Source organism: Palaemon carinicauda, chromosome 27 (assembly GCF_036898095.1).
Source record: "Palaemon carinicauda isolate YSFRI2023 chromosome 27, ASM3689809v2, whole genome shotgun sequence".
Taxonomy (NCBI): Eukaryota; Metazoa; Arthropoda; class Malacostraca; order Decapoda; family Palaemonidae; genus Palaemon; species Palaemon carinicauda.
Genome location: NC_090751.1, coordinates 39,237,051 through 39,263,289, shown reverse-complemented (window position 1 = coordinate 39,263,289; position 26,239 = coordinate 39,237,051). Strand labels below are relative to the sequence as shown.

Here is a 26,239-nt window from a genome sequence, read left to right as displayed (position 1 = left end):
AAAGTATAATTTTTAATTTTCCTGGTACATGAAAATTGATAAGAAAATTATTGGTAAAAACAAAGGCCGAGTATTATCCCTTTATCAAACCTCGTATGACGGAGTGTTCTCCCTATACGCCCCCCTGCCCCTTCAAGTACCAGCAAATGCCTTATTCTCTACAAAAATTGGACCAAAAGGCTCATGAAGTCCTTTCTCCTTACTAGCCAATTGTTCATTTAGGCTGTTAATGCTCCTGATGTACAGAGTTGGTTCACTCTCCTCTACCACTGGGGGGATGAGAGCAGTACTACTAGTGTTTTATGATATACTGTATTGTCAAAGTCAAGACGACCACCGAACTCTCTTATTTCATTTTGAACTGAAGTCCACTTTTTAAACCATCTGTATGTCAAATAGCTTTTTAATTCCTGACAATAAATAATGGCCTTATTTCCATTACTTAAGATTCCTCAAAAGCCTCAATAAATGTTGAACTATTGGATTAAGGTGCAAAAGTAGACAAATTTATACTTAGCTTCCAATTTACACAAGAAGACTGGAGAAAAACTTAGAAATTTATTAAAACTTTTATTATAGAAGATGAATGCCAAACATGAAACAGGTTTCAGTGAAATCAGTTTAATTATATAATCAAAATAAACACACTATATAGTCAATGACATCAGATTCATGAAACCTAATTTTCTGAATGCTTTCAAATGCCCTAGAATCAAAGAAAATTTGACATTTTTCATATATTAAGCACATGATTTGACCAAGAAAGGCTCATAGGTAAGGCGCCCTTCATCCAATATGGTGCTTTAAATGACAAAACGTCTTTTTCTTTGTTTCTCCGGTCAGCGTACAATTTCTTTTTTGAACACTGTTAATGTGTTTGAAGCTCATCATTTGAGGTTACATATTTCATGATTATGTAAGTAAGTAGTGCTTTCTCTGATAGACCCCCCCCCCCAAAAAAAAAAAAGAGGAAAAGGAAGGCCCACCAAGGCCATCCCCTATCCCACCTAGTAACCAGAAACTTAATGCAGTCTTCTGAGCAAGCAATGTTACTAGGCCCTTGAATGCTTTCCTTATCCTTTTTTTTTTTCCCCTCTTTTTTTTTTTTTTTTTTTTTTATTGACAATTTTACAAACAATGATATTGAGATCATAATTTAAAGACTTCAGAAATAGTTTGGAGCTCTCCTGAAGTTAAAGAGTAAAACATTTGTTACCATTTTCATTACTATAAGGCAGATTCCAACGATTAGAGTTACACGAAACATGAAATTATACACTTAGACAATAACAAATTACTAATATTTCTTGAATGCAAAACAAATTGAAAATCTAAATGCAAGTCATTTTCAGGCCTTTGTGCAATTTCAGAACAATCCATTACTACAGACACCTGAAGCTCGCTGAAAAGCAGACAAGATTCACAAATGCCAAGTTGCCTCCCTGTCTCGTCCCATTTTATACATATGATTGAGTCGGGTAAAAGAGAAGAGACATGCAAGGCTACTGCCCTGACCATCCTTGCTACTTCTCCCAGCAGACAGTCAGATCGGACCGAAGTACACATTCACCTTACACATGGACACCTGAGTCATTTTAGCTGTGTTTAAAGTTCTCAAATGCAAACCCTAGAAAAATTTACGCTACAAAGAGTTTAACTTGAAACACACTATAAAGCTAACAATGCTATCTAAAAAATAATAGCCTTATGAAAATTGCTTTATTTTTTACATTGATAGTGTTATAAAGCATATTATTCTACTATAATTGAATATTTACCTACAGTTTGAGGTAGATTGTTATTATAGGTTAAATGCACTTTGAATTTAAAAAAACTTAAACCTACAACCAATGCCCCCAAATTTTACAATACTCCTAGAAATATTAGCAAGTCTTATATACCTATAGAATTGGATAAAATCAACCACATTAAATACTATTCTCAGCTTATACTATCTTTAGCTTATAATTCCTTACTACAATATACTGACTATCCTTACCATAAAAGCCCTTAACATACTATTCTCATCTCATAATCATGTTAATACACTCCTCACCTTATAGTTTCTTACTTTAAGTACTATCCTCTGCTCACAATCCCTTAATATACTATCACGAGCGTATACTCCCTGACAAAGGTATACTCAGCCATTAATCAATGATGATTCTTTATTATTTATTGCATCTTTTACGCAAGTCCTGTGTAACTTAATATGTCACTATAAGTTATGGTCAAAATACTTATGATCAAGATAATTTTAGTAATTAAAATAATTTGATACTTTCCAGATTTCTGTCTTTAACAGACTTTAGATTAACCCAACTAGGAATGAAGTTTAAAATGCCTTTTTTAAAGCTACCAGAACAAACTCAGACATAAGAGGCGGATATGCAGAGTTCACGTTCGCCGAGTACGATATTCTCTACTGAAAACCGACACAAGATGAACAGATATTTAATGAAAGATCCGATTTTAGTATTGTTCGCAGCACGAAAGTCTCTGAGTTTTAAATACTGTACCTTTCAATGTAAGGTAGTAAAGTACCAACGAAGGCAAATATATCTTTAGATTACTAGATTTTTAATTATCTATATTACCAAGCATTACACCCACATAATAATCTAACATTAAAATGATGAATTCATTTTATATTTTAAATCGGAATTAAAAAAAAATCAAATTGCTTTCATAATTACAGGGCCAAATTTATAGCTTCTATACAAGTTAATTATTGTAAAGAAAAATATACTATGAAAGAACAAGTATCAAATTCAAATCTCTAAACAAAAAGACAAATTATTAACTATATCGTTTATTTCTCGGTGAATTTATAGACTGAAATTTTCTCCTTGAATAGCTCAGAAAATCACAATTTATACCTAAAAAGAATTTATTCATTAAATTTTTTTTTTTATAAATTCAGAAAAAAGTTTTGTTATCTCTAATACAGTTTTACTCCAATTTACTTTTAAGATTATTACGGGGGCTATTTAGAAATTTGGAATGGCAAATATTTTTTATGCTCGACTTACTGAAGCAGAGGATTGTACATTCTTGGAAAATCCTTTTTTTTTTTATGAAACTCTAGTTTGAAGCTTGGCAATGGACTGACTAGACTGACTGAGTGTTGTACTTGTGAGATGGATAGAGAATATTTTTCACATAGTTAGATAAAATTTCTCCATAAGCTACGCTATGTAAATTACAATGCAAAACCCACACTAATTCTACATGAAACACCTGCAATCCTAATTCGTACCCATCTACATAAAAAATACGTAACTTAAGTCCTTTCAATCTGAATTTTTTAAGGAAACACTAGCAAAAACACTGACTTCCCTTGTCAACCTTTGATATGATCTATTGAAGGGAAATAGGTAAAGGAATGACCTAAATTTACCATAAGAACTCACACCCATCACTCAATACTAGCACAACACACATTCACAATTAAATCAGACACTGATATCAAGGATAAATATTTACAGGGTTTTAATCCTTTTGCTATACTGATGTGCAATGAATAACCATCTTAGGAGAGTAAAAGGGACTTAAAAACAATTAATGTCATTACCATTTAGAAATTTTTAAAAATTACTTATCAGGGAATCATGTGATTAGTGTTTTTTAAACAGGAGATTGGATTGAATTTATGAATATAACCCAGTGCTTGGCCTTGTGAGGTAATTCAGCATCAGAGTGCAACCAGGGGGAAAACCATGCAGGTACACTTTGAAGTAAAAGATATAAGAGCTGGGATGGTGGAAAGGAAGTGTAAAAGTAGGAAAAGAAGAGGTAAAGCTGAAGGCTATGAAGTTATTGGAGGTATAGTAGGGCTCGAAGGAACGTTGCAAAGACCCTTAAGTAATGCCTAGAGAATCCTGATGGCACTAACCCTTTCTGGCTTTTGAGAGAGAGAGAGAGAGAGAGAGAGAGAGAGAGAGAGAGAGAGAGAGAGAGAGAGAGAGAGAGAGAGAGAGAGAGAGAGTGTGTGTAACCCTATTGCACTTTGTCGTGGACTAAAAAAGTAAAACTAAGATAGCTAGGTTATACAATATCAAATTTCCCATATTTTATTTTCATTAGTTTTGCACCTCCATCAATCATTTTGAAACTAATCTTATAATTCTCAATTTAATAATCAAACTACTCTAGCTTGAGTTAATTCTGATGAACTCAAAAAGACACTGCTAAACTAATGGTATCCTCGAAGGTGTGGGCACAAAATAATTACTTGAGATGTCAGTCGTAGGTATGTTGTTCAAGTATCATTGAAGTATATAACATTTAATATTGTACTATGGCCCTACCATTGTACATTGTACCCTCTTTCAACATGACAATTTGTACATTTCTCATTATAAATAATGAGTAAGGTTTGCTATTACTGTACTTTAATAACTATCCATGTTCGGAGTGTTAAGTATTCTAATCATTAAAATTAAATAAAAGGTCACACTGATTTCAATTAGGATAAGTTAATACCATTTATCTAAAGATTAAAAAGAAAAACTGGCCTGAAGCCTAGATAATCTAACAAATGAACAAAAGCTAAAATGGCTACAAAAAAAATGTCAGGTATGAACCTACCCACAATTCAGTGTATAATCTAATCATCTTACAGCTTCAGTACATTATCAAGATATTCTAACCATAAGGATAGTTAGGGGAAAAAAAGGAGTAAAGCAGATTAGGTATATTCTATACCCAGGACATTAGCAAACTTTTGAGTACGATATTCCAATTACCTGTATTGTGAATTGCACAGGTGTAAAATGCCCACTGCGTCTCTTACAATGTTATGAATTTTCCTCAAGGAAGGATACTACTTGAAGAAAGACTATTTCTGCACATCAGTGTTACATTAAACCCCCCCCCCAGAAAAAAAAATTAAAATACATGTTATGAGAATATGCAAAAATGGCAATTTTATGGAAATTGGACTTTCAGACCTTGCCCCTTGCCCAACTAAGGAAATAAACAAAATCTTTGCCATAAATCCATGAAACTTTGCACTTAAAACCTAACAAGATTCTTTGTCAATGATTTATAAACTACTCTTCATATCTAATCAGTTTTCACATCCTTTAAAGAACACACAAACCTCCACATACACTCTCACACACACACACATCTGGATAGCTTTCACGTCAACAACAAGATACAGTATTCAAGAACTTATTACACAATTCATCTAAAAATGATTAAAGTGTTATTTATCCCTCCTTTATGTCATAGGCACAAATGACACGAGACAAGAAGCAAAATAGAATTTATGAACCGAGCTGTGCACCTTTTCAGAGAGCCCAGGTATCTCGTCATAATACAAAAGCTCAGAAGAGCAAGACTTCAAAATGATCCTCATACTAATATCCTTGAAACACTTACGTCAAGTGCACTTAATCATTAATCTTTAAAATTTTAATTATATTTGAACTTTAAGGTTTTATGAAAAATTTGGAAATAACAGTTATCATCAATTACACATCAACTTCAAGAAGAGCATAAACATGTCTGAAGCCCATTGAATCATAATCCTTTTACATTAGATATACTTTGCACTACTTACATTACATAGTTCATAACAAATCTGATATTTTAGTCATTGACACAAGTGCATACACTTTTGCTAGAAATGAAAATAACAGTACCAAAACCTGTACAATTGACATTTTAACCTCCTACAATGCAAGCATATTAAATATTCTGAAATATTTGACTGAAATAATATAATTTATACTAAATTATAAAATATGATAAACCATTACAAACTTAAAGAATTTGAGGCTTTTGAGCAAGCTAATAATGACATAAGAACCATGAATTTTCATGATTAGTTTTTCAGGATAAAACCTGTGCTGACAAAACAGCTGGATCAATAAAGAGACTGAAGTCCAACATGTTTACAAGTACAGGCTATCGGCTTTTGACAAATACAATATATTCAAGCTTACACATTGAGCTACAGCTCTCAAGACACCAGTAAAAGAATGAGCGAGTTCTGTACATGAGGAATAATATAACAGTCTATATGAACAAGTGATTACTCTAGTTAGAATCAGGATCTACCTCATGAACCTTTTAGTCCTTTTTGTGGTGAGGAATAAAATGGCAAATGCTGATGCTCAAAGAGGAGGGGGGAATTAGGAGACTCAGCCATATGAGGCGAGTGATTTTTTTTTATAACATTTCCAATTTTTGGGATAAGGAAGGATCAAGGTTGGGGAGTGGGAGATCTGAAATTGGAAGCAAGCATCAGTTTGAAATAAAAGAGAATTTCTTCATAATTGAACCTTATTAGAATATGTGTACAAAATGCCCCTTTACTTTTAACAATTAGCATGTTATTCTTCAAGGTATATTCATGTTGCCTCAAGGGAAAAGAGAGAGAGAGAGAGAGAGAGAGAGAGAGAGAGAGAGAGAGAGAGAGAGAGAGAGAGAGAGAGAGAGAGAGAGACCTGGAATTCAAAAGAACTTCCTTAGATTAGAGTGGTTACCAAAATGCACCTAGTTTATATTCCATCAATTATAAATATACTCACAAATCAACTTTTATCTAAATAATCAAATGATTCTAAACTCTCCTCTTTTCCTTTAGCTAAACACTAATGTTTTAGTAACATAGTAAATAAAATTTTTTATCTAACTATGCAATTCACTGCAGAAGCTTTACAGTAACCAGCTGCTTGCTGATGTCGCCTTTAAGACTCAGATTCTTTTATTTCATGTAATATGTCTAGGAGTTTACTGTAATACATGTCATAGCTTAATTCTGTTTACCAAAACATTAAAAACACTATAAAATACTTGTAAAATTCATAAAATCAACCTGCGCTTATAACCTTTAACAATAACTTACTGTATCTTTAATTAGAGTAATTTTCTTTCACAAATATCTTATGAGCTGGACTCTACTTCATCTCACCAATATTTCTTCTCATGTTCTTTATTTCTCTTATACTTACACATATCATACAATATTTTATACTTCCCTTAACCAATATATTGTAGCTTATTCTTTCATTCACCAGTGTTATTTTCAGTGACACTCATCTTTGGTTCATAATATAAATATGACTGGATTGGAATTGGGAATTATAGCTATATAACTCAGTGCTAGGGACTCTGAGGTTATTCAGTGCCCAGCTGCAACTGGGGGATACCCCTGCAGTTACACTGTGGCAAGAGATTAGAGATTGAACAGAAAAATGGAAGAAGGGCCACAGGAATGGAATTAGAGTAGAATGATATAAAGCAAGAGAAAGTTGGGTCAGAAGGAACGTGAAAGTGCAGGTAGGGTCAGAAGGAACGTGCAAATGCAGGTAGGGTCAGAAGGAGTATGCAATTGTAGGTAGGGTCAGAAGGAGCATGCAAGTGCAGGTAGGATCAGATGGAACGTGCAAGTGCAGGTAGGGTCAGAAGGAATGTGCAAGTGCAGGTAAGGTCAGAAGGAACGTGCAAGTGCAGGTAGGGTCAGAAGGAACGTGCAAGTGCAGGTAGGGTCAGAAGGAGCATACAATTGTAGGTAGGGTCAGAAGGAACGTGCAAGTGCAGATAGGGTCAGAAAGAACGTGCACGTGCAGGTAGGGTCAGAAGGAGCGTACAATTGTAGGTAGGGTCAGAAGAAACGTACAAGTGAAGGTATGGTCAGAAGGGACGTGCAAGTGCAGGTAGGGTCAGAAGGAGCGTACAATTGTAGGTAGGGTGAGAAGGAATGTACAAGTGCAGGTAGGGTCAGAAGGGACGTGTAAGTACAGGTAGGGTCAGAAGGTACATTGCAAAGACCATTAAACAATGCCTACAATGGACAGCCAAGATAATCTATCTTATTTTCATATCTAGCTATTCAATAACTTAAATCCTATGACATTTAGTCTCCTTAATTGCTATTTCATAATCTCCTTGTTCAAAGGACCTTCATTAACCTATCTTTCATTGCTTTCTTTACCATTTAACCTATTAAGTTTCATTAGCTAGCCTCTCCATTACATCTCACTCACTTTTAAGTTCCACAATTTCTAGAAAAAAGGATTTATATATATATATATATATATATATATATATATATATATATATATATATATATATATATATATATATATATATATATATATATATATAGAGAGAGAGAGAGAGAGAGAGAGAGAGAGAGAGAGAGAGAGAGAGAGAGAGAGAGAGAGAGTGTGTGTGTGTGTGTGTGTGTACACGCGCGCCAACTTTATTGGGATATTGGGATCAAATTTTACTAATATTTAAGAATTATTCACACATTAAAGAATAAGAAATACAAGATTCCATATTATTCTTTATCTTTAACCTATAGTAAATCAAAAGAAATATTCTAGTTTGTTTTCATCCTTAGAAAACAGAATTGTAAAAGGGGAATACATTATTTTCAATAAAAGAAAAGTAAAAGTTATTGTACGTGGTTTCCCCTTGGCAATATACAGTACAAAAAATTCACAGAATATTATGCTTTTAATATTTTCTTATCTAAGAAACAAAAGGGGATAAAGCAAATCTCTTGCCAGTTTTACGATTGTTTGTCAGATAGCATAAGAAGAAAAACTTGAGGGGGTACATGTGAGCAACATACCTTAAATTCTATTGATATAGAAATTCTCTTTTAAATATCCCCTCCCTCCAAAATAAAAGCAAGAGTTATTAGAAATATGTATAAATATTAAATTGAACAATTACAAAGATTTTGTCAATTAGATCTTAATTCACAGAGCAATGCCACGTAACTCTGGAGAGTAATCATTGACAATAAAACTAGAACTGTTGAAAACAATTGATTGAAAAGAAAATTAAACAAGGAAATACTTGAATACAAAAAAGAAAAAACAAGGGACATGAAACAAACAATCCAAAGAGTGCACAAAATAGCTCCTTAGACCAAGGTGTGTAGCGGATAACTCCAAAGGGAAAGGATTGCTCTAAATAATTGTATCAGCGATAGTGCACCAAATAACTTTTTGATCACTTCAATATCCAATGAGCACCCAAGTAAACCCCATAGAAGTGATCAAAATAACACTAACGACGAGAAGTGCAGAATAACTTCCAAGACCAAGAAGGGTAATGAATAACTGAATGGACAAAGGACTAAGGCTCAAATAACTCCATAGCCAGAATAGTGTTCTGAATAAGCCAGTGTGTGCTAAAATAATTCTGCAAACGAGAGAATATTTGAAATGGATAAAACAAATAAGTGCTCAAGATATCTTATCTAATCAAGAACTCCTCGAATAACTCGATAGATAAAGGATTCTAAGATTACTGTATGGCTAATGAATATCCTGAATCACCTAAAGAAATTTGTGCACAGCTTGATTTTCTCCAAAATCCATGACTAAGGAGTTTCTCAAATAACTACATATATCAAGGTGTGCTACAAAAGTTTTAAGCAAATCAGAACTAAGGAGTATAATTGCAAAAGCTTGGCAAATCAAGAATTACCCGATAAATAATCTTTGCCTAGATAAAATTCATAAAACAAGGGGAGCTCTGCAAGACATTTTTAAACAGAAGTATCCCCAAAAATAATGAATACTAGAGAAAACCCTTTATACCCCAACTGACCAAAGAAAGTGTATCTTTAAAATGTTATTTTCATTAGTAAAATAAATTTTTGAATATACTTACCCGATAATCATGTAGCTGTCAACTCTGTTGCCCGACAGAATTCTATGGAGGGATACGCCAGCTATCACAATACTAGAAGGGGGTGTACTTACCAGCGCCACCTGTGGCCAGGTACTCAAGTACTTCTTGTTGACACCTCCTCAATTATTCCTCGGTCCCACTGGTTCTCTATGGGGAGGAAGGGAGGGTCAATTAAATCATGATTATCGGGTAAGTATATTCAAAAATTTATTTTACTAATGAAAATAACATTTTTCAATATTAAACTTACCCGATAATCATGTAGCTGATTCACACCCAGGGGGGTGGGTGAAAACCAGTGTACAAGATTAAAGGATAGCTAAGTATCCCATATTTCATATAACAGTTATCTCAAATAACAATGAAATAATAAGTACCTGGTAAGGAAGTCGAATTGAACCGTTACTCTGTCTCTTTTTTAAGTTCGTCTTCCTTACTGAGCGCAGCGTTCCTCTTGGAGGCTGAATCAACCCAAAGGTGCTAAAGTATACAGGGCTGCAACCCATACTAAAGGACCTCATCACAACCTTTAACCTCGGCGCTTCTCAAGAAAGAATTGACCACCCGCCAAATCAACAAGGATGTGGAAGGCTTCTTAGCCGACCGAACAACCCATAAAAAGTATTCAAGAGAAAGGTTAAAAAGTTATGGAATTATGGGAATGTAGTGGCTGAGCCCTCGCCTACTACTGCATTCGTTGCTACGAATGGACCCAGGGTGTAGCAGTACTCTTAAAGAGACTGGACATCTTTGAGATAGAATGATGCGAACACTGACTTGCTTCTCCAATAGGTTGCATCCATAACACTCTGCAGAGAACGGTTCTGTTTGAAGGCCACTGAAGTAGCCACAGCTCTCACTTCATGTGTCCTTACCTTCAGCAAAGCAAGGTCTTCTTCCTTCAGATGAGAATTTGCTTCTCTAATCAGAAGCCTGATGTAGTAAGAAACTGAGTTCTTAGACATTGGTATAGAAGGCTTCTTGATAGCACACCATAAGGCTTCTGATTGTCCTCGTAATGGTTTTGACCTTCTTAGATAGTACTTAAGAGCTCTAACAGGGCAAAGTACTCTCTCTAGTTCGTTCCCCACCATGTTGGACAGGCTTGGGATCTCGAACGACTTAGGGCAAGGACGGGAAGGAAGCTCGTTTTAGCCAAAAAAAAACCGAGCCGCAAGGAACATGTAGCCGTTTCAGATGTGAAACCTATGTTCCTGCTGAAGGCGTGGATCTCACTTACTCTTTTACCTGTTGCTAAGCACACGAGGAAAAGAGTTTCTAATGTGAGGTCCTTAAAAGAGGCTGATTGGAACGGTTCAAATCCTGATGACATTAGGAACCTTAGGACCACGTCTAGATTCCAGCCTGGAGTGGACAACCGACGTTCCTTTGAGGTCTCAAAAGACCTAAGGAGGTCCTGTAGATCTTTGTTGGAGGAAAGATCCAAGCCTCTGTGGCGGAAAACCGCTGCCAACATACTTCTGTAACCCTTGATCGTAGGAGCTGATAGGGATTTTACGTTCCTTAGATGTAACAGGAAGTCAGCAATCTGGGTTACAGTGGTACTGGTTGAGGAAAACTGCATTGGCCTTGCACCAGCTTCGGAAGACTTCCCATTAAGACTGATAGACTCTGAGAGTGGATGTCGTCCTTGCTCTGGCAATCGTTCTGGCTGCCTCCTTCGAAAAGCCTCTAGTTCTTGAGAGACTTTCGATAGTCTGAAGGCAGTCAGACGAAGAGCGTGGAGGTTTGGGTGTACCTTCTTTACGTGAGGTTGACGCAGAAGGTCCACTCTAGGAGGAAGAGTCCTGGGAACGTCGACCAGCCATTGCAGTACCTCGGTGAACCCTTCTCTCGCGGGTCAGAGGGGAGCAACCAACGTCAACCGTGTCCCTTTGTGAGAGGCGAACTTCTGAAGTACCCTGTTGACAATCTTGAACGGCGGGAATGCATACAGGTTGAGATGGGACCAATCCAGCAGAAAGGCATCCACGCGAACTGCTGCTGGGTCTGGAATCGGAGAACAATACAAGAGGAGCTTCTTGGTCATCGAGGTAGCGAATAGAACTATGGTTGGCTGACCCCACAGGGCCCAAAGTCTGCTGCAAACATTCTTGTGAAGGGTCCACTCTGTGGGGAAGACCTGACCCTTACGGCTGAGGCGATCTGCCATGACATTCATATCGCCCTGAATGAGCCTCGTTACCAGCGTGAGCTTTCGATCTTTGACCAAATGAGGAGGTCCCTTGCGATCTTGAACAACTTCCTCGAATGAGTCCCTCTCTGCTTGGAGATGTAAGCCAAGGCTGTGGTGTAGTCGGAGTTCACCTCCACCACCTTGTTAAGCTGGAGGGACTTGAAGTTTATCAAGGCCAGATGAACTGCCAACAACTCCTTGCAATAGATGTGAAGTGTCCTTTGCTCCTGATTCCATGTTCCCGAGCATTCCTGTCCGTCCAGTGTCGCACCCCAGCCCGTGTCCGATGCGTCCGAGAAGAGACGGTGGTCGGGGGTCTGAACAGCCAAAGGTAGACCTTCCTTGAGAAGAATGCTGTTCTTCCACCACGTTAGAGTGACCTCATCTCTTCGGAAACAGGAACTGAGCCCGTCTCTAGCGTCATGTCCTTTATCCAGTGAGCAGCTAGATGATACTGAAGGGGGCGGAGGTGGAGTCTCCCTAACTCGATGAACAGGGCCAGCGATGAAAGTGTCCCTGTTAGACTCATCCCCTGCCTGACTAAGCATCGGTTCCTTCTCAGCATGCTCTGGATGCATTCTAGGGCTTGGAAGATCCTTGGGGCCGACGGACAAGTCCGAAAAGCTCGACTCTGAAGATCCATACCCAAGGAAACAATGGTCTGGGATGGAACGAGCTGAGACTCCTCAAAATTGACCAGGAGGCCCAGTTCCTTGGTCAGATCCATAGTCCATTTGAAAATCTCCAGACAGCGACGACTTGTGGGAGCTCTTAAAAGCCAGTCGTCTGACGGAGCCGGACACAAGATCATGATACTGCTGCACAGTCTGTAAACTGTCAATCATGGGCAAGCGAGGAAGTACAGTGACAACCCGAATCTGTCTAGACTATCTGGGTCGTACAGACAACTCCTTAACGGGTTGCTGAGGTTGCCGCACTGCGTCACAACAAGTCCCTTCTGTTGGTTGTTGAACGTCTTCCCCGTGACACATTGACTCCGTAAACAAAAAATCCTCTAACAAGGACTAAGCTTGGACTGCATGTCATGCAACACAGCTCAAGGTCTATGGGAGCAGGTGTGGTAACAGACGGGATTAGCGGCTGAAGTGGAACCATTACCTTCCCTGTGAGCATGTTATGCTTAAATAAAAGTCCATAAGAGGTTATGCAGCTAAAGGCTCCCTCCAAATGACAGAGTCCTCAAGGGAATATCAGAAGGAGGGAGAAAAGAACTTTCTCATCTACAGGGACCTTATCCTAGAAAAGCTAAGTTCTCTGAGTGAGGGTTCACTGGTGCAAAAGCAGCAGACTAGAAGGCAACGTTATGAAACTGCTTGACAGTCTAGTGAGTTGGCAACAACCCAAGATATGTTGAGAAGCATGCGGTAAGGTATGCAGAGCATGATGAATGCAGAGTATGCTGTATGCAGAGCATGCTGTATGTAGAGCATGTTGTATGCAGAGCATGCTGAATGCAGAGCATGCTGTATGCAGAGCATGTTGTATGCAGAGCATGCTGAATGCAGAGCATGCTGAATGCTGAGCATGTAGTAAGCAGAGCCTGCTGTAAGCAGAGCCTGCTGTAAGGAAAGCAGAGCGTGTGCATGGCGTTTAACATTTCTCAGAAATTCCATGACCAGTGCTAGAGTGCTTTATGCATGCTTGCATGGGGTTTAAAAATCAACATAATGTTTACCTTACATTCATAACTCATGATTCATATTTTTGCCATGGTTTGAAAAGGAGGTAAGGTATGCTGAACAGCAGAGTCAGAACGAGCTGGAACAACAACAGTGGAAGGTGCAGAAAGTTCCTGTTCCTGTGGTATGAGTGGAGCGTGAAGAGACCGAGGTTGCGCAGAACAAGGTAAAGTTCCCGCAAGCAGAGGTGTCTGAGGCGCAGGATCAGGGTGCACGGGTTGAGCTCGGTGCAGCAGCTGAGGAGACTGACTCACAGGTGGAAGAGGTTGTACCTCCACCGAGAGTTGCACCACCGGTGGAGCAGCCAGGGGAGGAGGAGGAAGAGTGGAGTAATCCTCCTGATCCCAAACCGAAGGTTGCCTTAAAGAAGGCTGAGGCTGAACAACACTGGGAACAGCGAACACAGAAAGAGGTTCAACATCGTACACCTGGCAGATGGTGCTGCGACTGGGTGCAGCGAGTGCAGGCGGGTTGAGCACAGGCTGAACGGGTGCAGGTGGAGGTGCAACACTCTCAGCCCGACACTCACGCAACAGGTCCGAAAGCTGTGCTTGCATGGACTGTAGTAGAGTCCACAACATCGTACGCCTGGCAGATGGTGCTGCGACTGGGTGCAGCGAGTGCAGGCGGGTTGAGCACAGGCTGAAAGGGTGCAGGTGGAGGTGCAACACTCTCAGCCCGACACTCACGCAACAGGTCCGAAAGCTGTGTTTGCATGGACTGTAGTAGAGTCCACAACATCGTACGCCTGGCAGATGGTGCTGCGACTGGGTGCAGCGAGTGCAGGCGGGTGCAGCACAGGCTGAACGGGTGCAGCCGGTTGGTGCACCACCGGTGCAGGCGGGTGCAGCACAGGCTGAACGGGTGCAGGCGGTTGGTGCACCACCGGTGCAGGAGGAGGAGGAGGTGCAACACTCTCAGCACGACACTCACGCATCAGGTCCGAAAGCTGTGCTTGCATGGACTGTAGTAGAGTCCATAACATCGTACGCCTGGCAGGTGGTACTGCGATCAGGCGGAGCGAGCATAGGCGGGGGGAGTGTAGGCGTACTCTCAGCCCGACAAACTGATGACTGAGGAGAGTCAGAGCTAACCCAATGACTGCATCCGGGTTGTTGAACTTTACTTCGTACGTCTGGCATAGGTCTGGACTTTACGTTTAAGAGGTCTTGAGACCTGAGACCAGCGTTACTCTGCCTTTATTTTCTCCTCTAAATCTCTTCTGCAGACGAGCAAAATAAGGGCTCAATCGTCTGCGGGTGGGAGTGACGGTCTCGGTAAGACACGCCCACAACCACCGAGGATACTTCTGTGCGCCGATCAAGGCCTGCCGAACCCTTTTGCCCTTCGACATTGCTTCTCCCCTGGGCTTGGGAGCTTGCAAGAGGTCCCGGGCTGGGAGGACGACTGGCGCGCACAGAAGTACCCTCACGCACAACACTGACACACTTTGCGCTAATCACTTATCACTTTGATTTCTGTTTGCACTTATTTCACTGAACTCGAAACTTTAAGTGGTTTGTACCTGAAACACGCAATTCTATCCTTTCTCAAAAGTTAGTAATTGCGAAAACAGAATTACAATGTAACAGAAAAATCTAATGAAAGAAAATTCAGTGGCTGGAAAGAGACTAAACACTAGATCACTCTAGAAACGTTTAGTTTCTTCCCCTAAAGAGACTAGGGATAAGAGCAAAACGATAACGACGTTACTCGTACGCCTGGCAGGCTTGAGGGAAACGTTTATCCTCTTTCTCCCTCCGTCTCTATCTCTCTCTCTCTCTCTCTCTCTCTCTCTTGACTTAGAACCTGAGAGAAGAGCCCAATCATATATATCGTTAAAACATATTATTGTTAAAGGAAAAAACTGAAATATTTCCCAAAAAGAAAAGTTCCTTATTAGGATCAAAACCATTAAGTTAAGAAAGAATGAACAAAACGCTAGACACGGTTACTCTTACTGCAATGTGAAACCGTGAACATTCTTTCTCTATCGTAACGATAGAGTGCAAGTTGAAACGTTCTGAACGTCAACAACTGCCGAGACAAACAAAACGTTAGTTCAACTTTGAAAAAGTACGAGACTATCAAAGAAATTCTTTCAAAGACCTTAAAATAGCATAATATGTTAACAGGTAAAACCGAAATGACGGGCTCACGATAATTAACTTCGGTACCAAGAAAAGACCGCCTACTATTAGGAAGGTCGAATATAAACAAATATAAAAATTAATTTTAATAAGTTTATAATAAAAGGAAGTTAATCGAAGAGGCCTATAAGAGGCGGAGAGATATAAAATAAATCTATAACTTTTGTTAAGCAAAATTAAGAAAGAGAGTCTATACTCTCTTAGACACCAACACTTCCGTCTAAGGGAAGGGTCGGCCATTGAAAGATGAACGAGAGTTCATACTCTCTTCGTCACCAAAATTAATCAAATTAATTCCAAAAGCTAACTAAGCTAAAATAGAAGTTTCCAGTAAAGCGACAGCCGAAATCAAAGAGAAATACTTCACCAAAGTCGTGAAAATACTCCAAGAACATAAGCGTATCCCAGAACGTCTTGTCAGAAGCACGACAGAGGAATAATTGAGGAGGTGTCAACAAGAAGTACTTGAGTACCTGGCCACAGGTGGCGCTGGTAAGTACACCCCCTTCTAGTATTGTGATAGCTGGCGTATCCCTCCATAGAATTCTGTCGGGCAACAGAGTTGACAGCTACATGATTATCGGGTAAGTTTAATATTGAAAAATGAGAATTATTTGAAAAATCTGTAAACAAAGATTTCTCACAAACAAGCAAGGAATGCCCAAAGAAACTCAACAGACCCAAGAACAAACACACAAGACATCAGAATGTACTCTAAGGAGATATCTTAAACCAGGCCGTACCACCCCCTTACAAAAAAAAAACCTAATGATAAATCTAAAATCTCATGAAACAAAACTGGCCCTTTCAAAACTGTCAGGTAGAGTAGCCAACAAATTTTCTGAAGGCGAGCATAATCCTGAAACTTAGAATAAGTTTGTAAACCTAAGTATGAAGTAAAATATTCTAAAATAATAGATCATAACAGTTTGCTCAATTTTCTTGAAGTTTTTTTACAACTAATAATAAAGGGATTTTGACGAAGGAAAAATCTATTTCTGGGGAGAGACCTGTGACGCCCAGCGAAAAAGTCCTTCTTTGTACTTTTTCTGATATAAATCTTCCAAATATACCAGAGAAAATTAAAAGCATGGAATGCAGAGGTTACAACCCTCGCGCGAGCACCTTGTTGGTGTCGTATATCTAACAAGGGCGTTTGTAAAACACTATTCACAGGCTGTCTTCCATTTAGATAATCCCTTCATCAAAGGGGGAGGGCCGTGACAGGCCCTAGAGAATACAGTTGGGTTACCCTACCGACACCTACCACTCGCGCTCACCAGGTCATCCTTCTGCAAGAACATATGGCTTGGCAAGGAAAGGGTGGGTCCGTACAAAAATAACCGGGAAGGGTTTCGCCGGGCGTCACAGGTCTCTCCCCAGAAATAGATTTTTCCTTCGTCAAAATCCCTTTTCTGGGTCGACCTGTGACGGCCGGCGAAAATGTACCAGAGAATGCCTTCCAAGCCCAATAAATTAATAACATAATGAGGAGAATACAATCACCATGTACGACAATACTATGATATAACAAAGTAATCGTCCAATTACCAACCAGCCAAATGACATAGGGAACGTAAGGTTAAATAATAATGACGACAAGGAACCAACCGAGTGTCGAATCGCAAAAGGCATCAAACCTTACATGTCTAAGTATATCTAAACATTAAAGGAACGGTAACTACAATAACCGTTAAACCATAGGAATTAAACATGGCAAATATCATAGGGCTAACGAACTACCAAGGAGAGCGGCGACGTGGTGTGAGTGGCGGGTAGGAGGGAGAAGAGAAGAGATGGAAGAAAGGAAGAAGCGGAGATTAATGGGGAGGGATAAGGCTCCCCTCTGCCATCGTCGGGTATTTAAGGGCCTGTAAGATCTTTAGATATTGGCGTTTGACAACCATAGGGGATTTCCAACCCGTATATTTTTTAAAATCATCAAAGTCCCTGTTCTGGAAGTCATTGTTGGAGGCATCTACTGTCCGTATATCATGAGCCTGGGGAAATGATTCCGGATTAGTATGTTTAATGAAGTAGAGGATTTGTTGCCTGATACCGTGAATGGAAATAGTACCTCCTTGTTCCCTGATAACCAAGGGGCCAGACGAGCGGGTGGCAGTTCTAGCTAAAAAGGGGCTTGAGAGTGTGACTGTACACGGAGAAAAATCCTGGGGATGAAGAATAATCTTCCGAGGGGAGCACCTATTTTGCGGATCCTCATTTTTTTAGCTAGGAAAGCTTTGTCTGGAAAAGGAGTACTTCGGCTGAAGGGAGGAAATCTATGTTTTCCGGGTTTCGTGAGAGAGCTGCTAGTTCTGATGTTCCGTCACCTGAGGCCATAGCCGTTAGAAATAAAGTCTTCCTAAGAAGAGTGATATAAGAGCAGGATTCATTGTCCGTGTCCATCGCAAGTTTGAGAACACCGTTCAGAGACCATGAGTAACCCTGTGGTGTACTCTTTCAGGATGGGAGTGGATTTCTGGGAGAAGGTCACTGGTGGAGGAGGAGGACCTTGTGGCCATTTTCACCTCACACCTTTAGAGATTATGCTATGAGCCCACAGACCGAAGGTCCAATGGTCTCGAAAGTGTTAAAGTCTACCCCCTACCGGGACCACCGCGTTGTGAGGGAGTGAATCTAGGTACTTTTGTGGCCGAACCGAAGGTCGAAGCCTAGCACATGTTTTTGGGATTGATGAGAAATAGGAATCAGCTACGTTAATGTTGAACCCAACAAGGAAGATCTTCTTCAAAGCTGACTTGATGGTGGTTAAAGTGCTAACTGTTAGGCCTTAGTCAAATAGGAACCTCAAGAAAGAGATGGCTAAATGCGGGGACATACGAGTATGGTCTGCACTCTTAGGGGACCTGCTAGTTGTAAACGGCCGAATCATATTGGCGAATTGTCGAGTCCCTTTTGTCCCATTCGATGAAGAGATCGTTTTCCGGTTCAATGTTCGCGTCTCTACGAGCTGCCAACTTCCTGTAGTCCACAAAGTTAGAGTTTTGGCTATCCTTGAGTAATCTGACACAGTGAGTTTGGATACTCGGGTCAGTTTGAGGAACGGGATCCGGATGGGACTGAGTTTCAACTCGAGGAGGAGAGGAAACCAACAGTTCTTGGCCAGTGAGGTGGTACTAAAGCCACTGCGCCCCGGAAGGAGCGTAGTTTGTGTAAAAGTTTTTAGAAGATTCCCTGGGGGAGATAGGGAAATCTTCTTCTAATGGTTCCAATCCCGGGGTAATGCGTCCATGGCATAAGCCCGAGGGTCCAGGGTTGGGGTCACATAACAAGGAAGTTTGTGATTCATCTGAGTTGCGAATAGATCTACCTGGAGGCCTGGAACGAGCCTGAGTATCCACCGGAACGAAATTATGTCTAGAGACCATTCTGACTCCAGTGGATCCGTCCTGGATAGTGAGTCCGCTCTCACATTCTGGCCTCCCGCTAGGTGAGGTGCTGACAGGAACCAGTTTTTTTCTGTTGCCCAGGCGAAGATAGTGACCAGGATCTGATTCAGATTGGGTGACTTGGATCTTCCCCTGTTGACGTAGTGTACTGCGTCTGTGCTGTCTGACACTACTCTGATGTGGGTCGACCTCGGAGGAGAGTCTCTCTTCAGGGTCAAGAACACTGCCATGGCTTTGAGAACAATGATATGGGACTGTTTCATGGCGAGTGACCAAGAACCTGAAACATCTGATGTTCGGAGTAATCCCCCCATCCACTTAGAGACGCGGCTGTATGGAATGTCACTTGTGGAGGTGGGAATTGTAGAGGGACCGATTTGGAGAGGTCCTTCGGTTCGGACCACGGGCGTAGTCTCATTTTCAAGACAGAGGGGATCTTCGAGACCTTGTCTCTTATAGGTACTGTAGCTCTCTTTCTCCAAACTCGATTGATGTCTTTGAGTTTGGCTTTTATTAGGAGATCTGTTACTGAAGTGAATTGGAAAAGTCCGAGGATACTTTCTAAGGCTCTTCGGACACCTGTTTGTGTTTGAGAAAATTTTTGATCTTGGAAACTATTCCTCTTACCTTTTGGAAGGGAGAGACAACGTGTGCTTCGAAAGGTCCCACTGAATGGCTAACCATTCTAAGTGGCCTGATGGTTGCAGGCGAGATTTTTTGGAGATTGACCCGAAATCACAGGTTGTCGAGAAATCGAAGTAATTCCTTCGTAGCTCTGTTGCCTTCTATGGCCGGCCGGGCCCAAATGAGCTAACCGGCCAGATAAGCAATGATCTGTATCTCTTGGTTCCTGAGTTGTTCTAACACTCTCTCTCCCAGTTTCGTGAATATCCTGGGATCAATGTTGAGGCCAAAGGGCATGTCTTGAACACAAAGGCTTTCCTGCTTAGGCGGAAACCCAGATAAGAAGAGAAGTTTCGAGCTATAGGCGCAAGATAATAGTCGTCGGTAAGATCGACAGAGGTGGTGACGGTCCCACGGGGAAGTAAGGTCCGTACCCGAGAGATAGTCAACATCCGGAACTTGTCGCAGAGAATGTAAGAGTTTAGCTTGACAAGTCCAGGTCCACTCTCAATGCCGACAAGCCTTTCTTCGGAATTGTGAACAGGTGGCTTTGGAACTTCAGTGATCGATCCCGTTTGATTGCTTCTTCTTGAGTAACCCTGTGGTGTACTCTTTCAGGATGGGAGTGGATTTCTGGGAGAAGGTCACTGGTGGAGGAGGAGGACCTTGTGGCCATTTTCACCTCACACCTTTAGAGATTATGCTATGAGCCCACAGACCGAAGGTCCAATGGTCTCGAAAGTGTTAAAGTCTACCCCCTACCGGGACCACCGCGTTGTGAGGGAGTGAATCTAGGTACTTTCCTTCTCCGAGCCCCCTTTTTCCTAGGTCCGTCTCGATGGCGAGACTGTCTTCTACTCCTGTAGCTTCCTCTCTGGTGTCCGCGAAAGGAGCCTGAGGGTTTGGATCTAGGGCTGTATGCAGGTAAAACATCCCAACGGGGTTGGGCTGTGTACCTGGGGAATCAGTGAGGTAGACCACCTGATGAGGGGGATTTGGATGCATAGACGTCGAATCAGAGGAAGGCTGTGATGACGAGTGGGTAACCGACTATCGATTCCTGTCTGATAGAGGCCTCAGACAGAACGTATTTCCCACAACTAACCCGATCAGACCATCAAACGTGTAGGTCGAATTGGAAGGGCAGATCTTGGAATTATCGTACCCCCCAGACTGACAACATCCTGGTCCAGACAGATCGGGCCTGCCCTTTAGGAAATAATACTGTTACCTTCGGTACCTTGTCTAACCTAACCAAGGCAATCTCTTTCAATCGAACGAATCCGTTGAACGGGAATTCTAGTACCTGGGAGTAAAATCTAGGTCCCCCAAAGGGAGGACGTCTATGCCATCCAGATTTATGGTACCATCTATATATGGAACATGTAAGGCAAATCTCTATACGTTGTTTTTATCGAAGGAGGTTACTTCGATATGCCTGAGGCTGTAGGGGGAAACTTCCGAGTTCCTGAACGGATCCGACTCACCACCATACTTTTGAGCTCCGTCATAGCCCCTTAGTTTTCCCTAGAATGTGTTGCTTTTAGCAGTCACGGTTTATGCAAGGTAACATGAACATCAGGATCCATTAAGGGTCCTAGGTCGGTGACGTAGGTAATTGCAAAGCTGAAGGCTCAAAACTCATCCCCACCTACCTGCCCGTCCATGGGGTCGTCGTCCAACCTTAGAGAGGACACTCTGAGGAGATAGGGACCTCTAGATGGAGCATTTCTTCCCAACCTTGATACCCAAGGGCGGAGAGCCTCTCTTGCAGGCCAGAGAGATTCATCATCATCCTGACGGGAACCATGTAGGCGAACCTTCTGTAACAGAAAGGGGACATAAGTCTGGATGTTCCTTGAACTTTGGTTAGTGATCCTATTCACAGGCTGGGATCAGCTGTATAACTCATAAAAATCAATTTTAAAGAAAAGTCATTTAATGTACTATCTTTTGGGGTATAGTTCGACACTTGTATTCATGAAATGTGACACTGTTGGCGCATTCGCCACAGGTTGGCCACCCCTGACTCAGACGTTCAGAACCGGGTCTAACATTATTTACTGGATATTAGTATTCTATTGATTCATCTGTTCACTGACCAGAGTTTCAAGGAACAGTAGATAGCCTCTCATGGCATGGTTGGTCTCGACCCGGCCCTTCATTAGAAGGGGCCAACGTTCGGTTCCCAGTACTGAGTGGAAACTTATTTCTATTTGAACACTATGTTGTATGGATATTTATTCATATTTAGGCATAGTTAGAATTGAATATGCATAAATATAGGCACAATCAATTTATTTCTATTTGAACACTATGTTGTATGGATATTTATTCATATTTAGGCATAGTTAGAATTGAATATGCATAAATATAGGCATAATCAATTTATTTCTATTTGAACACGATGTTGTATGGATATTTATCCATATTTATACATAGTTAGAATTAAATATATGCATAAATATAGGCATACTTATGTTCATATATTTTTATTAGGACTTTCAAGAATAGCTAATGAATATTACCAACGCAAATTCAAAGTGTCATTAAAGTAAGTACAGTTTACTTTGTATTCATGTTATATCCTTTCCTTTACAGCAAAACAAAAGATTGGCCACCCATGGTTTGAGTGATCTCTGTCTGTACCGGAGCTCCGGTAACAATCTCCGGTACAAAGGTTCGTCATAGTGACAACGTGAACACCAGAGGAAAACTAATATTAACCTCAATGCTGATCGCCTGTACGATATCCGGTTAAGCCAGAGATTCGATGAAAAGGATCGTAATAACGATAGTGATTATTCATGAAAAAGGGTTCATACCCTGATTCTGATCGGCTGATTGATCTCTATTTGTACCGGAGAACCAGTGACAAAGGTCCGTCATCGTGAAAACATGATCCTCAGCGGTACGATAACATTCTCTAATACTGAATGTTTGTGTTATCTCCAGTGAAGCCGGAGATTCGATGAAAAAGGGACCGTAATAATGAAACTGTGAAGTCTTCATCGGTATCACATTGTTAACTCCGGTTCTGGACGTCTGCTTGATCTCTGTTTGTACCGGAGATCCGGTAGCAAAGGCCCGTCACCGTGATATCGTGACCGTCCCCGGTACGATAACATTAACCTCAATGAATGTTTGTGTTATCTCCAGCGAAGCCGGAGATTCGATGAAAAAAGTTCTGGACGTCTGCTTGATCTCTGTTTGTACCGGAGATCCGGTAGCAAAGGCCCATCATGATCATCGTAATATCGTGACCGTCTCCGGTACGATAACATTAACCTCAATTAATGTTTGTGTTATCTCCAGTGAAGCCGGAGATACGATGAAAAAGGGGCCCGTAACGATGTAATTATGATCAAACATGACAAAGGTTCGTGTGTAAAAGGCTTCAGCCGGAGTCCGAGTGCCGGATTTCACCGTTGCACTCCAAAAATCTGCTCCTGTACGATAACTAGTTCTCACCCAATGAGTATCCATTATAGCGGAGCATAACTCAAGGTGGAGCTAAGCATAACTCAAGGCGGAGCTAAGGGTGTCGGTATAAAACGACCCCAATTAATGACTCATACACTAACGTACCTATTAATAGTGTTAGCTATATTAACAGTAACCACATCAATAAAAACGTTTATAATATTAAACGTACTATCATCAACTCTGATACTAAGAAGAGGCCTGAATAACTCGTGATCGTATAAAAACGGAGAACGGGAAATTCACCTCTCTTACTCGAGCTAACAAAGAAAACGAGAGAAGGGATAACTCATATCTGTAGAACAGGGAACGAGCAGTCTATGTTTTCGCTCTCAAGGTTACATAATAAAAAACTATCATCACACAATAAAACAAGAAAATTAATAAAATTGATTGCTTTTCTTAGTAATTGTAATAACCAAGAACGAAGAATAACGACAACGTAACAAATAAACAAGGATATAGTCTAAATCGAAGCCTCTGAGGCGAGTACAAACTAACAGACTAAATCGCTAAACTTAATTCGCTATTCTTTAAATCGCTATTCTTCGTAGGTCCAAATTGGACTTGCAAGCAAATAAATACCATAGTAAAAACTAATAAAATTTAATGATAACACAAAAAGGCCATAAAACGTAAGTGATATAACCTAGATGACAGAGTACCAGATGGGCAAAAATAACTAGAATATTTACCGAAGCGAACATAACCCAAAATGGCTGCCGATACCTCGGCAGGACAATCGCTTCCAAAACTAAAAACCACCATATTGGAAACAGAACAAATGCCCGGTACTGTCAAAAGCTGCCAAAACAAACTATGGTACTTAACATTGGTAAGGGTGAAGTAGCAACGTCAGTCATGTTGAAATAACGAGAAACTCTTCGAAAAAACACTGTGCCCAAAAAACTCAACTTGAATGCAAGTTCCAAAACAGAAGGATGACCTGGTGAGCGCGAGTGGTAGGTGTCGGTAGGGTAACCCAACTGTATTCTCTAGGGCCTGTCACGGCCCTCCCCCTTTGATGAAGGGATTAACTAAATGGAAGACAGCCTGTGAATAGTGTTTTACAAACGCCCTTGTTAGATATACGACACCAACAAGGTGCTCGCGCGAGGGTTGTAGCCTCTGCATTCCATGCTTTTAATTTTCTCTGGTATATTTGGAAGATTTATATCAGAAAAAGTACAAAGAAGGACTTTTTCGCCGGCCGTCACAGGTCGACCCAGAAATTCCTAAAGAAGAAAACCATAAATGTACTGGTGTCCTTAGGGTGAATATTTCTGGAAACCAACATAAGAAATTATTACCAATTCTAAGACCTAGTTATTGGCTGATATTAATTTTAATGCACCACTTAATTATCCAGAAATCTAACAATATTCTAAATTCAAATTTCAAGTCAATACTTTCCTCCAGCAACCAATGGAGCAAAATAATTTTAACTATTCCTTAAAAAGGAGACGGACAGGAAGCCTTCAGAAAACCTGAGATCTAAAGGAAACTAAGCTGTGAAATCATCATTACATCTCCGAATGAGATGCATGTTTTCCATATAAAAAAACACAATAATCTTATCATGAAAAGATAAATAAATTTTACGACTAAATTATCATGTATCAAGACTTGTTTAGGAATTGATTTCCAAGCTAGATAACCTTTGAAGTTTGTAGAAAGCCTCAATTCCTTAAAAATGCTAGCATTTCCAAACCATCCACAATTAACCAATGATAAAATATCAGCTTTCAGCAGGACCCATGAAAAGAGACTTCAGAAGACTTTTGTTAAAACATCCGACTAGATTTTCCGAAATGATAAATGTCTGGATAGAACCTTCATAAACAGGCCTAATCAGTTACTAACAAGAAAAACTTCATAGCTTGGCAAAACTTACCAATGTATGTACAAAACAAATAAATAACATATGGTAAGACTTATGATCTAATAATATGTATCATGTGTAATTCTCCAGATTATTCAACATCATAAGGAGGCTTCACATCAATCAGAGCAGAAAAATAGAAACTAAATTATTGTTGCTGAAACTTAGTTATTCACAAAAAGCAGCATCTAACCAAAGAACCAAAGAAAAAAGCATAACAATCGTCATAGTTTTGATGTCATAAAGGAGCCTATGATGTGATCTAATTAAAGGCAAAGCTTAACGACCACCAAATATTCACAGAACAGAAAGGCCTAATGGAAAGCAAGGATAAAAACAAAACCTTATAATAACATGAGCTAAACACAGAGTTAAAAGCCTTGAATTGCTAAGTAGCTTGCTGATCTATCAACCTTAGCCCAATATCCACAGGTGCCACCAAGAGAAGAGTTTTATAGAAATACAATGATCAATAGAAATCACTGTAAAAAAAGAAACCTCATCTGATTGAGAAACGGGTAATCAGTTGAACTGTAAGTTACAAAAATATATTAAGTAAAGTTAAGATCAAATATCTGGAATTGTGGTAACAACAGTTTTAAAATCATACATAATACCATAATATAATCAGATTTAAATCTGTCTATGTCATTTTCATAATAAGAAGAAAAAATTAACCTTTAAGATACCAAAATGTTTGTTTGTAAAAAACTAGCCATTCAATATTAGAACTAAAAAAGAATTTTTAGTTATTAATCCTCCCCAAACCTACAACCATGGCATGTATTTTTTTTTCATGAAGCCACAGAAGTTTTTTTGTGGTTAATGGACATCACCATTAGGCTCCATCTACCGTCAGTCATATGTTAATCTCAAGCAACTGACCAACAGTACCCTGAAAAAAAATATGAATTACTCCTCTTACAATTTAGGACAAATAAGACACGTTTATAGGCAAACTGAAACATATAATGAAATATATAAAGCTGCTAATGGATGAGATTATAGCAAAATATTATTTTCCTTTCTTAGTTGTTGCAGGTGTTGAGGTGCCAGTGATGAGAGATGAGAATGAGAGATTACAAGAGAGGAAGTGAAGAGAATACTAGATGAAACAAGTG

General features: G+C 40.1%; 1 long non-coding RNA gene across 1 annotated transcript in view; it reads right to left on the bottom strand.

Annotated features, from left to right (window-relative positions):
- Positions 1-24,472: 24,472 nt before the first annotated feature.
- Positions 24,473-26,239, bottom strand: part of LOC137621163 (uncharacterized) — a 45,133-nt gene continuing 43,366 nt past the window's right edge. The window contains exon 3 of the long non-coding RNA XR_011040143.1: positions 24,473-26,013. This is a non-coding gene — a long non-coding RNA (uncharacterized lncRNA). The remainder of the gene's footprint in view (positions 26,014-26,239) is intronic.